This window comes from Onychomys torridus, chromosome 2 (assembly GCF_903995425.1).
Source record: "Onychomys torridus chromosome 2, mOncTor1.1, whole genome shotgun sequence".
Lineage (NCBI taxonomy): Eukaryota > Metazoa > Chordata > Mammalia > Rodentia > Cricetidae > Onychomys > Onychomys torridus.
This window is the reverse complement of record NC_050444.1, coordinates 98,930,050-98,944,138: the sequence shown is the minus strand read 5'-3', so window position 1 is coordinate 98,944,138 and position 14,089 is coordinate 98,930,050.

Below are 14,089 nucleotides of genomic sequence, written 5' to 3'. Positions count from 1 at the left end.
TAAAGTGAAGAGTTTTGGGGTAATTCTATTGGCAGAAGAAATTTCAAAAGTCTAGTATAGACTCTGTTGTGTGGATATTAGTAGTAACTCTAGTAAAGATTTATAATGAAAATTAGTAAATTTAAAGATGTAAATTTTGAGGGAAAAGAGAGCACCCAGGGTGAGATCCCACCCAGCTAAGTTTCCAACTTGTGAAAAGTAATTTTTTAAAAAAGCTTAAAACTGGGTGTGGTGGGTCACAACTTTAATGCCAGCACTGGATCTCTGAGTTTGAGGTCAGCCTGGTCTAGAGAGAAATTTTCAGGATAGCCAAGCTTAGGCAGTGAAACGCAGAAAGCTGGTGAAGATGTAATTGAACAAAGGGGCCATGTTCCAGCCATAGTGAGCATCAGAACTTGGCAGCTTCAGCCACATTGTTCTGGCTTAAGAGTTAAGGATAGAAGAAATGGGTTATAGAATTTGCCTCTGTGCCCAAAAAGAGCTGCTGAGGCCAGGCATGTGTCAGGAGTGTCCTTGAATGGACACTAGTAGAGTGAAGCTGTGAAGATGAAGCCTGGATTGCCTTGGAGACCCAAAGATATTAAAGGTGCTAGAGCTGTGGGGTACCTGCTGAGGAGAGCTTCTAACAGGAAGTGGGAACAGCCCAAGAGAAAGAAGCTGCAGTCAACAAAGCTGAACAGAGTTGGAGATCTGAAGAGCATGTTGACATCAGACATGGAGATGCAGAGTTTGGGGTTTGCCCATCTGGTTTTTTATCTTGCTTTGGTCCAGTGGTTCCTCACTATGCTCCATTCCCTATGTTTTGGAATGATAAAGTATATCTTGTGCCATTATAAGTTGGAAGTATGTGATCTGCTTTTTAATTTTGATTTTTATAGGGGATTAAGTTAAGAGATTATATGAACTTCAGAAAAGGCTTTGGAATTTGGACTTTTAAATATTGTTGAGACTGTGATAGACTATGGGGACTCTTGAGGTTGGACTAAATGCATTTCATGTTATGATATTGTTACAAGCTTATGGGGGCCATGGAGTGGAATGTGGTAGTTTGAATATAATTGGCCTGCATAATATCATAGGGAATGGCACTATTAGGAGGTATGGCTTTGCTGGAGTGGGTATGGCCTTGGGAGAGTCACTTTGGAGGCAGGTTTTAAGGTTTGTTATGCTAAGGATACTGCTCAGTGTCTCAGTCGACTTCCTGCTAGCCAAGATGTAGCCAACACACATATGCCTGCATGCCACCGTGCTCCCTGCAATGAGGATAATGGACAGAGCCTATGAAATTGTAAGCAAGCCACCTCAATTAAATGTTTTTCTTTATAAGAGTTGCCATGGTCATGGTGTCTCTTCACAGCAATAAGAGCCCTAACTAAGACACTTCCTTTTACAGTTGTTTAATTAAAAGAACATAAATCAGGGACCACAAATGCTCAAAGGCAGTTCCTATTATAACTTAAATAAATCAGTAGTGGGATGTCTGACATTCCTGATGAAGCTGATAATGGGATTAGTAAAGGTTTCATGAGTCAACCCTCATTACCAACTATCCCAAGTATTTAAATATTACTAAGCACCACTGATAAAACATATTCTGTTCCAACCATTGGCATATTAGGGCTAGAGTGTGCTTAAATATAATCAGAGACTATTAAGAGCATATGCAAAATTAAAACTTAGAAAACAGCAAAAGAAGTTAGGTTTGAAGAAAAAACAACACTGCATTGAAATGAAGGAAAAAAAAAAACACAACAACAACCTATAGTTCATGGTAAGTTTAAATTACAATTGGAGGAGTGCCAGCTAGTTACAGCATGCAGAAAAGGTGAAAATCTCCCAGAGTACAATTGATGTTGCCTGAGCTCTCTGGAATCCTTTCCAAATATATTTCCACATAAAATGTTCTGCTTCGCTGTTGGATGCCAAGAAATGCTAAAGCCCAGGAATGCTAAAATGGGAATGTAAAGCCCAGCAATGGCCAAGAGCTCATTAACAAAACACCTTGGATGGGCCCATTTCTCCACAGGACATGAGAGAAAAGTTTTTCTTCTTACAAGCAATCCTACTCACCAGGCATTCCACCAGTTACTAACAATGCCTTGTCTTTGTCCCTTTGCTAGAAGATGACCTGTAGACACCACTAATCATAAAACTACCAGAAAAGTCTTCACATTGATTGACTTCTCAGTTTCTTGTTTGGTGGATGCTGGCCATTTTCTTTTTCTTCCTCCATATCACTGAAATGTGTCCAGAGATGAGTGGCATAAGATGAATTGCAAGCAAACAGTGGTCTTTGCTTTCAATTATTATACTTAGTTAGTAATAACACATATTTACTGGACACTTTGAGTGAGAGTATGAACAAAATTCTTTACACACATATCCACCCATACTAGAGTTACACAATAACATTCATACCCTAAAAGTACTATCCAGAGACAAAAGAAATCAAAACCGTACGATATGATTGCTAATAATCCAAGCATAAATCTGACAGGATTATTGTGTAGCTTTTTCTGGGACTGGAATTGACTTAAATTTGGGGATATACTTATAGGGAAGGAAAAATAGTTTTCCCTCACCTATTCTTGATTCATGGTTGAGTCCTATACAGAAAAAGATAAATTACCAAGAGAAAAACAATCAATTTTAAGTTTCATATGACATGTCTTCATAATGAAATGAATTCCCAAAGAAACTCTTAAACATATGCATTTTTATGTTAAATCCGATGATGAAAGTGGATAGTCATGGATAAGTAAGATTGAACAGTAGGGAATGTGGCCAAATGACATGAAACAGGGGAACATAACAGGGTCTGCTTGTCCACATTTTCCATGTATTGTAAGAGTCATGTCTCTTCATGGGTTAGAGAGCAGCCAAACCCTGAATGAGAATCTTATGATCTGTTTCAGGGGAAGGTTTTAGGACCTGCTGCAGGGTAGAAGATTGGGAGATGGGGACTGTTCTAATTATGATTGTTTATCTGAAAATTCCTCTAGTTTAAAATATTTGGGGTAGCCTGTCTTAAACTCCACTACAACTATACCTAACTTTTATTAATATTGAACATAGAATCATCTCAAACATCATGTCTCAATGATTGTAGCCAATTGAAACACTTAGCACACAAATGTAACTTGTCATTCTCTAGTTTCTAGCAGCATCTGATTGTTTAGCTGATATTTGGAAATGAGGTTGAATGTCAATTGTTTTAAACTGAAATATAGCTAGAGTTTTCCTGCCTGGCCCATGGTCAGGACAAATCTCTCTCACCCACCAGTCCTGCAGCTGCTCAGACCCAACCAAGTAAACACGCAGAGAAATATATTGCCTACAAACTGTATGGCCGTGTCAGGCTTCTTGCTAACTGTTCTTATATCTTAAATTAACCCATTTCTATTAATCTATAAGTTGTCACCTGGCTCGTGGTTTACTGGTATCTTAACATCTTTTCATGGTGGCAGCTGGCAGTGTCTCTGTGCCTCAGTCTTCCATTTCCCAGAATTCTCTTCTCTGTTTGTTCCGCCTATACTTCCTGCCTAGCTACTGGCCAATCAGTGTTTTATTTATTAACCGATCAGAGCAACAATTTAACATACAGAACATCCCACAGCACTGAAAATCCATTGTCTTTGATGCAAAAGACCAATAAAAAGCTCACTAAGCCTAGGTGTTCCCACTGCAGTTTAGGCAAGAGAAAGAAGTTGGGAAGAACTTAGATAACATAGAATTCACTTAATAGACACTAAGTAATACATAAAACTAAGAGGAAGGACTGTCTTTCATAACACAGACTGTCTCATATCATTATGGTGGTCCTACTTCTTAAATGAAAGATGTTTCTTAATTCTAAAATTTATATTTATTCCCAGATACTTGTGGGTGACAATCAATAGAAAAAAAGAGATACAATAGAGACTAATATGGAGATACCAGGTAGTGAGGCAGCTCATTGGGCCTGACGTCAAGCTGGATGACATGAGTTTGATGAGTTTGGCAGAATGAGAGAATCTTACCTTACCTTGCCCTCTGACCTCCACACTAATTCCATGACACATGTGCTCCACTCCACTTCCAATAAATAAGAATAGATTTACATTTTTATATATTTATTTTTATAGTAAGAGACTCGTTTTCTTGATCTCTTTGTCTCTCAAGGAGCCTATGATTTTTGAGTAAGCAAGACGAGGCCAGATGACAAAAGACTAACACAGATTATAAGAATGGTAAATTATATTTGGATTATGTTAGCCTTCTACCAATGTGACAAATAACCTGACAAAATCAACATACAGGCAGGGAAGTTTTGTGTTGGCTTGCGATTACTCAGTTTTTCAATCCAGTGTTGCTTGGCACCGTGATCTTTGGATCTGTGATAGCACAGCATGTCATGGTGCCAGTACACAGGAGAGGGTCTGCCCACCCCACAGCAGCTGAGAAGCAAAAAAGAAGAGGAGCAGGGGCCCCATATCCATTCCCCATACCTTCCTTCTAGTAGTGCCTGCCTTCTAAAGTTTTCAGCACTGCACTTTGTGTTCTGGCTTCAAGGGAAAGCCTTGCACATATGGGCCATGGGAAAGACTCAAGTCTGCAGCAGACTCTGCTCGTGTTGATTTTCACTTTGATTTACTACTGAGTTACAAAACAAATGGTGTATGTGATAGGTCCAGATAAACATGCCAGAGAGAAAGTGTGCAGCTTTCTGAACTCTGTCTGAGTGTCAATGCTCAGTACTACAGCTTACAGAGTGAGAAGCCCATCTTTTCTCCAGAGCCAAGGAAGGAAAGATCTCATCCTGTTCTATGCTACACTGGGAAAGAAACCACATTGGCCCAAAAATGTCTACTGTCTCACAAAGCAATTCTCTGCTGTGATATCATTCTGTGCCTTCAGGTTTTACTTTATGTCATGTGGCCTAGACAAGCTGTGGCCATCCACAGTAGGGAGAAAATTCTTAAGGGAGGAATGGAGAATGAGATGTGCCTAGAGTTTATTTTTTTCCAGATGGAAAGAAGGGTACATTTGGAGTGCCTGTGCCTCACTTTCCCTTCCTGCTTTTGAAGAGGATCATGTGTCCCAAGTTCAAACAGAAATATCATGGCTGTTCTGACCAGCAGAGAAAGGCCAACCACTGAGGCAGGCTGAGAAAGGTTAAAAATAATACTAGATTCCTGATAAATTATAAAACTGCTAAAAGTGTTAGCCCTGGACTCTTCTATCTCAATTAGAGAAGAAAGTGAAAGCTGCATTTGGTGGAGTTTATTATGAAGTTTGTATTGCAACTGGTTCACTAATCATCAAGAGCAGCAGCCCTTGGGCAGGAAAGGAGGCTGTCGAGCAAATAGTCCCTGAAACAAAATGAATACCAGCTCCTTATTTTCCTTGCTTTGGTCCTCATGGACAGTACTTCTTCAAACCATTTCTGATACTTTTATTCTTTCTTTTTAACAACATCTTTATTGAGCATGCATCAGAGTGTGAAAATTCAGGGACATTTTATAGGATTCAATTCTCTTCTTTCACCAAGTAGAAGATAGTACTCAACTTGTCAGACTTGGCAGCAAAACATTTAGCCCTAGAACTTTCTCACTGGTCCCTCCAATCCCTGATTCTTAATCGAGGCCCTATTTGCACATCCATCCTGTTAGCCTTCATTTATTACTTAATGATTTGTTCAGTGTCCATGGTCCTTGTGAAGCAGAGCACTAGCAAGCTCCAGAAGCAAGAGCAAGAACTGTAGCTGGATTTTGTCTCTCCAGGTCCTGTCAAGCCCCAACAGTCCCATAGCCCACTTATACAGTAAACACACAGAGACTTACATTATTTATACTGTTTGGCCTAGTGGCTCAGGCTTCTAGCTATCTTGTTCTTACATCTTAAATTAAGCCATTTCTATTCATCTATACCTTGCCACATGGCTTGTGGCTTACCAGTCAGTATCTTACATGCTGGTACTCATGGCAGTTGCTGGCAGCGTCTCCTGACTCAGCCTTCCACTTCCCAGAATTCTCTTCTCTGCTTGTCCTGCCTATACTTCCTGCCTGGCCACTGGCCAATCAGCACTTTATTTATACAGAGCGATATCCACAGCACTTCCCCTTTTCTTTTTATTTTTTCTAAAAGGAAGGTCTTTAACTTTCACATAGTAAAATTACATATAACAAAACGATTATCAAGCAAGAATCACAGCTCCACAGCAAAGAACTGACAAAAAACCTATGTTGTTAGCCATGCCACACATGGCACACAGTTTATATTGAATTAATATTTCTAATTCTCTGAAGGCCAACCTCAAGCTTCAGCAATACTCATGTGTAGGTGTCTTCAGTGGCTTCTGTATTTCTTTCCCCTCTTCCTTTTATAAAAATCCTGTACTTCCTTTGCTGCAGCCCTAACTTTACTTCCTCAGAACTCCTAAATCCAGGGGTTTAATTCTGTTCCCTCATGTAAGTCTTTCAAGCCAGATATAGTGTATAGTTCTACACATGCTTTTAATTATTTATGGCTAATAATATATACTTAAGAGATATTGAATAAATAAATACATGAGTGAATTAATGAACTGTGCACTGGTGCTAAGTGGATACTATCTTTGAGCCTTATTTTTTTAAATATGTTAAATAGAGATTTGACCCAAAAAATCTTCATTTAACAGGTCATATATACAAGGCACCTAATCAATGACTTTATGTTTCTCCACATCAATCCAATTATTTCACTTCAGTGGTAAGCTAAAATATCATATCCTTAAGGGTTTTATTTTTGTCATACTTGAAAATGTTCTAAGCTTGTGGGATAAAACTGATTAGCACATTAGTTTATATTCATTTGTTACAGTAATTAGGCAGTATCTTGGCCTCTGAAGGAAGCTAGCTTGGCCTGGGAGAGCAATCTTGCCATTGGACTGTAGCTTGAAAACCCATGTTCTGATGTTCTCAGTTTATAATCATTTTAGTAAATGCTAAAATTTGAACCCAAGTACATTTGTTTTTGTTGCTGTTGTTAATGATTTATTAGAAGATCAGTAGCTTAAATAACATTAATTTATCACATGTGGGAGATCACATTCCTCGTGGCTACCTTCTTCTCTCTCTCTGTAAAGCCTGAACACTCACATCTCTCTCACCATCCATCTGCTGCTGTACCTCATTCTGTCTGTGGTTGGAAAGTCTCTCCTAAGAATCTATATAAATTAGATTGGGTCAATCTAGCTAATTCACATATTCTGGAAATTAGGATGTGTATATCACTGGGGGGGGGGACACTATTACACCACAGGGAGAGTTCTAGCCATATATTAACTAATATATATGCATGAACTGTTCATGCAGAAGCACAATTCTCTGTTGAAGTGTACCAGGAAGGAAATATTAGAGGGAAACCAATCTAAAGACTATTGCTTCCTGGAAAGGAGAGACAGACATAGGGTGATGGTAATGAAAATGGAAGGAAAGGAACAGGTGATGGAGTAATAAAGATAATGGGCCACAGGTTTAAAACACTTACATGTATGAAAACTCAGCATTCATACTGACAGCTTGTGTCTACATATAATTTTTGTCTGGAGCATTTGGCAGAAAGTTCTCTAGAATTTTTTCTTAACTATAATGTTAATAGCTCTAAGACAATTCGGAGTTGAGATCCTGAGCCAGTGCTTGGAAAAATGAAACACACTGATTCCATCCGGGTGAGGAACCTTAGGTAAAGCTTTAGAGCTGGGAAATGAATCAAACAGGAAGCATCAGGAAAGAGATGACTGGAGGAGTGGGGGGAAGAGCTTTAAGAGCTTGATTTAGGGTAAGAAACAGCGTGAAAAGCATGGAATGGAGAGATAAGCATTAATAGACTGGTTAAGCAAACTTTTTTTTTCTTGGTTTGGTTTGGTGTGTGTGTGTGTGTGTGTGTGTGTGTGTGTGTGTGTGTGTGTAGGTGTGTGTTTTAGATTTAAAACAGTGTCTTGAGGGAAATAAAAGAAAAACAAAAAACAAAAACCCTCCAAGCTAAGTAACGAAAACCTAGGAAAAAAGAATACACCCTGATGAAGGTACAAGAATTTCACTATCCGCCAAATATTAGTTTAGCAAGGACTAAGGCCACAGTGCCGTGCTGCAGACTGAACCTCTGAGATTTGATTATATCTCTGAGTTCTCTGGAATATGTTCTGACATCCTGTTAGTCTCCCAACTTGCTATTTCAGAGTTAATTTTTCCAGAGAAAACCTGGACTGCCTCTTCTTTGTGAGCGTTGGCAAATTCTTAGTCTGTTGGTGGTATGGCTGGAGGCCCAATTCTCATCTAGTGAATGTAGGCAGTGACTGCATGTTTTTGGTATGCAGGCCTGTTTATGTGTACCAGAAAAAGAACTTCAGTGTAAAGGAAAAAGCCTTTAAGGTATTTCAGCCTTACAACTACTGCTAAGTGAGAGATGGGCTACCTCCTTATTACTGCACAGGTTTTCCTGGTTCTGTTAATAAAAGCCAGATTGTTATTTCCATGGTTACCGTATCGCAATGGTAGGTAAGAAGAGGAGAAAGAGCAGATGTTAAGAAGTTCAACAAGTAATGAAACTTATCCTTCTTTCCCAGTGTTAGATGCTTGCTATTAAAAGATATGGAAAGGTAGCTGACATATTTTCTGATTTGTTAATTCCATGTGGCTAAAGTAAAAGCCATTGCTTAGATAATAGTTAACATTAGCATTCTACCTTTCTAGTGTAATATCAAAAGTTCAGACTCAGTATCTTTAACAAATTAAATGTCTTCAGAAACTGAAAACTTTCAGTACACCTATCCAGATGTTTGGCCATATGGTACCAAACACCTGCACGTGCATTTTATATCAATTCAAACAGCTCTTGTTGAAATGTTCAAGCAATCACGTGAAGGTAAACCAGCTCAAAGAACAGCAGGCCTGGAAGGGGCCAAAGGTCATCTAGTTTCTCCATTCTAGAGGTGATGGTCGAGTGAAGAGAGCAGGATCAAGTGCTGGAAAAAGCTATAGTGTTTCCTGGAGATGATGATCACCCTAAGAAGTGATCTTTGCTGAGGTTCTGTTCATTTTCATCCTGTTAGCTGTCAGGCTGGTAATATTCTTGATTTTTAATACTTGACCAGCTAGCTGAGTCTTAGAGGAGTGTTACAAAGAAACAACTACCATCAAAAAGTACCTAGAAATCTAAAGAGAATTCTAATTCTCAGAGTGATGAGTTAGCCCCCAAATAGGAAAAAATAGAAGCTTCTATTCATTTACTACTAAAACTCCATTGTTCAAGGACAGACACTGGCCATAGTGTGCATATGAAAACAATTTGGTGTGCCTATCAATACAAAATGTATTAGCTAAAGTCCTTGGACTTGAAGTTAACAGGGGGAGGTTTAAGATTAATGGGTCTAGAAATATCATCATTTTCCCTTGGCATGGCCTTCGCAATGTGTTCAGATTCTTAAAAAATGCAACATTCTGCTATGAATCTACTATTTCATCCCTTCAGATGATTTTGTGAATTCCCCAGACCATGGAACAAAAAAATCCTGGCATGAGTTTTGTGTTCTGTGCCCACTTGTCTGGAGATTGCAGTGATTTCTATGAGATTATCCAATGAAATTAAATAATCTAGAAAATAAGTTAAACTACTATCACCTTAAATAGCATTATTTCAATATTAACAGCTTAAATTATATTTCATATAATCAGTCATGAGGTATTTATTAATGTTAAATGTAACTTTACATCTTAAATACTCTTTGAAGGATATGAGATAATTATTCGATTTTCCCACTTCTCTGACTTTTCAGTCCAGATCGTGAAATAAAATCCAGGTAAAATTAGATCAAAATTAGGCAAAAGCCTTATAATTACTTCCTAAGTACTAAGTTTCAAACTCCAGAAAACTTTAGGATTGAAAGCAAAGCAAAATAGTTTGAACAAATGTATTCCTGGTAAGCCTACACATAATTAGCAACACACAATTTCAAATGTATACATTGTAGGGCTTGACTTCTGACACCTCACTTCTGTTAATAAAATGCCACAGAAATGGTGACTCTCAATTGAAGATGTAGTATTTATGTGTGGCAATGACAGTTGGTAAGACTAGCAGGAAAAGTAACGCGTGCTTGAACTCGAAAGTTTTCAGGCATCTCCTGTACGTTTTCTTGTGTGGCTCTCGTAAGAACTTAATGAAGAGACGAAATGCAGAACACTCCACTGATTCCTCCCCAGGTTGCATAACTAGGAAGAGAAAAGTCAGATTCCAGATCCAGTATCTTATTACAACCACCTGATGGTTAATTCTCATGTTGTGGACACACGAGCATTTAAAAACGTAATTACCCCAGAGTTAAGATGAGAACATGAGACTGAGACAGACAGATGGACTCTAACTTAACTCTGTCACAGACTCAGTGAGTGACTGTGTTTCAGTCACTTCATTAGAGCAAATTCCACTTTTTCATATACAAAGCATAAAGTTTCTCTTGGTCATTTCGGAACAGCACAGCTTCCAAATCAAATGAGTGTTTGTGTCTCTGAGATGACAAATTGTAATGACTAAACCCATCAAAGGGGTAAGCAGATTTCAAGCCAAACTCATATTTAAAACCATGTGCTTCTCTAGGATCCATTTTGATAACTAATTCTAAGTAGCAAATATGGGCTTTAGTCTGTATTTGACAGCACTTCGTCTAGGAAACAAGTTAGGACATGCAGAGAAGAAATTCTTAAGTCTTCATAAATAGTATTCTTTTTCTCTTCATTACAAATATTATTTTGAATGTTTATGGCTTTTCTCCTAGGTTTTATCTTTTCTGAAGAAATCTTCATAGACTTGGTTAAAATTTTTTCAGGGAATTTTTAAAATAAAGGCAAAAAAGTAGAAACTGATTGCATAATAGTATTGGGATTAGAGGCAACATATAAAACCTACTTTGGAATAAAAATTCCTATCAATCAATTATACAGTGTGTCAATGGAGCCGTAAATATGGAAGGAAGACTGAATTTTAAGACATTACTTAGCCATCATTCTTTCTACTCATTTTCTTATTAAAATGAAAGGAATTTTCCCTCTATTTTAATGATATCTTTCCCATTTACAAACTCATCCAAATATTTTATAAATGGGGACTAATTTCCTGTCTCAGTTTTACTGTATTTTGCCAAAATATCCTGAGTCCAAAATCAAATAGCAAAACCATGATTCTGAAATGGACTTCAGTGAGTCATTTTCCCCTAACCTAACTCAAGGTCTGTTTCTTCTTCTCTTCTCTGGCCTTCCTTCATCTCTCCTATTCAAATGGTTCTCCCAGTCCTCAAACAAGCCATATTTTATCCATGGGAAAGAAAATCCTTTCTGGTAAAACAATAGTCTTTGCTTTTATAACTCAAAGATGCCTTGAGTTCTAGTACCAATCAATCATTATTTCCTTGACTTGAGTCTTAATAGAAAATATTTTTGTCTACTTCCTGCATGCTGACAAGTGATTACTGTTTCCCATCCAGCTTCCTTACTAGCTTAACCTGTGCTCTTGCAGTGAATTAGGAGATGAATTGTGAGTTTCAGACTAACTGAAAATAAAATACACAACTCAGTGAGTTTCACCACCCCAGTACACCTACAACTCAAATTTTAAGCATTGTGTTGCTACAGAGTATAAAAAAAATATGGATAGTGTTGCTTACTCTTCACTTAAGTGAGCAGGGTGGTATTTCTATCTCACATCTTATTGTAAACTGTAGGTATAGAATATAGTTAACTATGTAGATTTTAGGCAGGGTATGATGCTATTCTAGAAATATATATTATTTATTTTTACACATTTTGTTTTATTTAAATGCCTCTTTACCTTGCCCCACAAGTCCCATATAAAACATGTAGAATATTAGAGCAGAAGTATACGAGAATGAAAGCAAGCCAACAAAGTTTAATAGAGAAGCTGTTAAAGAAATGAAAACCATTACTTTCAGACCATCACTTTGGCTCTGTGCCTTCATGAAGCCAAAGTTGGAGGGCTGTAGAAGAAGGAAATATGATTATGAAATGATTCCCTACCCCAAAAATAAAGAACTCTAAAGAACTCAAAAAAAATTGAGTTGTTGAGAAGAAGAAGGAGGAGGAGGAGGAGGAGGAGGAGGAGGAGGAGGAGGAGGAGGAGGAGGAGGAGGAGAAGGAGAAGGAGAAGGAGAAGAAGAAGAAGAAGAAGAAGAAGAAGAAGAAGAAGAAGAAGAAGAAGAAGAAGAAGAAGAAGAAGAAGAAGAAGAAGAAGAAGAAGGAAGAAAGTAGGAAAGTAGGCCATAATCATTTCAATGACTGAAATTTGGAGTACTGTGAAGCCTAGCTATCATGCTCAATAATAGCCTCACTCTCCAAACAGTGAATGGCCAACAACTCTTTTCAGATACTGGTCTCTAACAAAGGCCAAAGGCACTTGAACAAAATGAGTTAACGGGAAGGAATGGTTCGAGCCACTGTGGTTGAAGTATAACAGTTGATGGTCTATTTCAACACAAGTCTAAGGTTTGAAATGTCTACCAAACGGACCTTCATCAACTAGTATGCCCTGGACTTCACATATAAATGTTGCTCCAGAAAACAAGTCATTCCATGCAGTTGACAGATGCAAGTCTTTGTCACTGTTGTGTCCCCACTGTGGGATCTATAATGGGGGCTTTGTGAAGAAGAGCATCTACACGGTACAGTCAGTGAAGACTTATTGCTTTGTGCTTGTAAGAAGGTGCTTGGTAACTATTTCTCAAGACATTGATACTTTTGTCACTAATATGATTTCTTGGGAGAAACTCTGTTCTTGGCCATGTCACGGTGGCTTGGGGATGCAAACTTCAAAAAGACCCTCACAACTCACAGAACTAGTAGCACTATGTACAAGACCTGCTCTGATTCAAACCAGACAGGGTCCCAGCCCTGAGTAGGGGAAATGGGCACAAGGTCCCACCCCTAACCAAAAATCTACTTGCAACTGATATTCATTGGAAAACAGGGGAAATCAGTTTTCTCCAATGGAGTGTCACTTGGTATATGGGCCACCCGCCAGTACAGGCCCTATGCCCAAGAGTAGTAGGCAACGTAAAACAAACTCTGTGGAATTGTTGTTGCTGCTGTTTGTGTGTGTTGTTGTGTGTGGCTTTTCATTTCGTTTTGTTTTGTTTTGCATTTGTTTTGTCTTACTGACTTTTGCTTGTTTGTATTTTTACTTTTGTGGGTTTCGCTATTTGGGTTTTTGTTTGTTTTTGTTGAGAGAGAGAGACAGAGAACATAAAGGTGAGTGAGTAGAGACGTGGGATCATCTGAGTCACAAGAGGAGGAAAAACACCATCAAAATATATGAAAAAATTAATCATACAAAAGACCCTCAGGATTTGCAGGCAAAGGCAAGAGAACAGGCTCACAAAGCTCTGAGCTCACTGATATGAAGTAGAAAAGAAGAAAAGAAGGCAACATATTTCCAACTAATTCAGTGTCAGGGAGATGATAAACTCAAGTGTTTTGTGTTTTCTCCTCTTTCTTGGTGAACTCAGTGGAGGTAGTCCTGACTGGAACAACCTGCATGGGGTCAGGTGTATAATATGTGCAGTTTCTGGTTTGAAAACTGAAATCAACTTTTAGTTTATTATTAAAAATTATTGAGTTTATCATTGAACATCTTAGGTAATTAGACTTCCCTCTAACCACATTAAACTTGGACTTCTCGAGTGGGGCCCAGTCTCAGCGTGGCTGGCTGCACATTCACACACCTTGCCCTTGAAGTATGCATGAGTAAGAACCACCTCCAAAGAGCACATGGATTTAAAAGTGCAGGGGTTTCTAGAGAAAACACTTCATACAACAGTTTAACTCCATCTTGCCAACTCAACTGCGCTAAGGAGTCAGCTCTGAGACCACAAGAGAAAAGGAGCAGAGACCTGTTTCATTGTGGCCAGAGCTTCTCTGCATAAGTTCCCCAGACACCATTAAAGTGTACTTTTCTAAAAGACTTAATGATTTAACTTCCTGATATAGGACAGTATATGCTTAAGAGGCCAGAGAAAGCTGAAATAGGATAGCGGATAACATGTCAGCTAAAGATCTTTCTT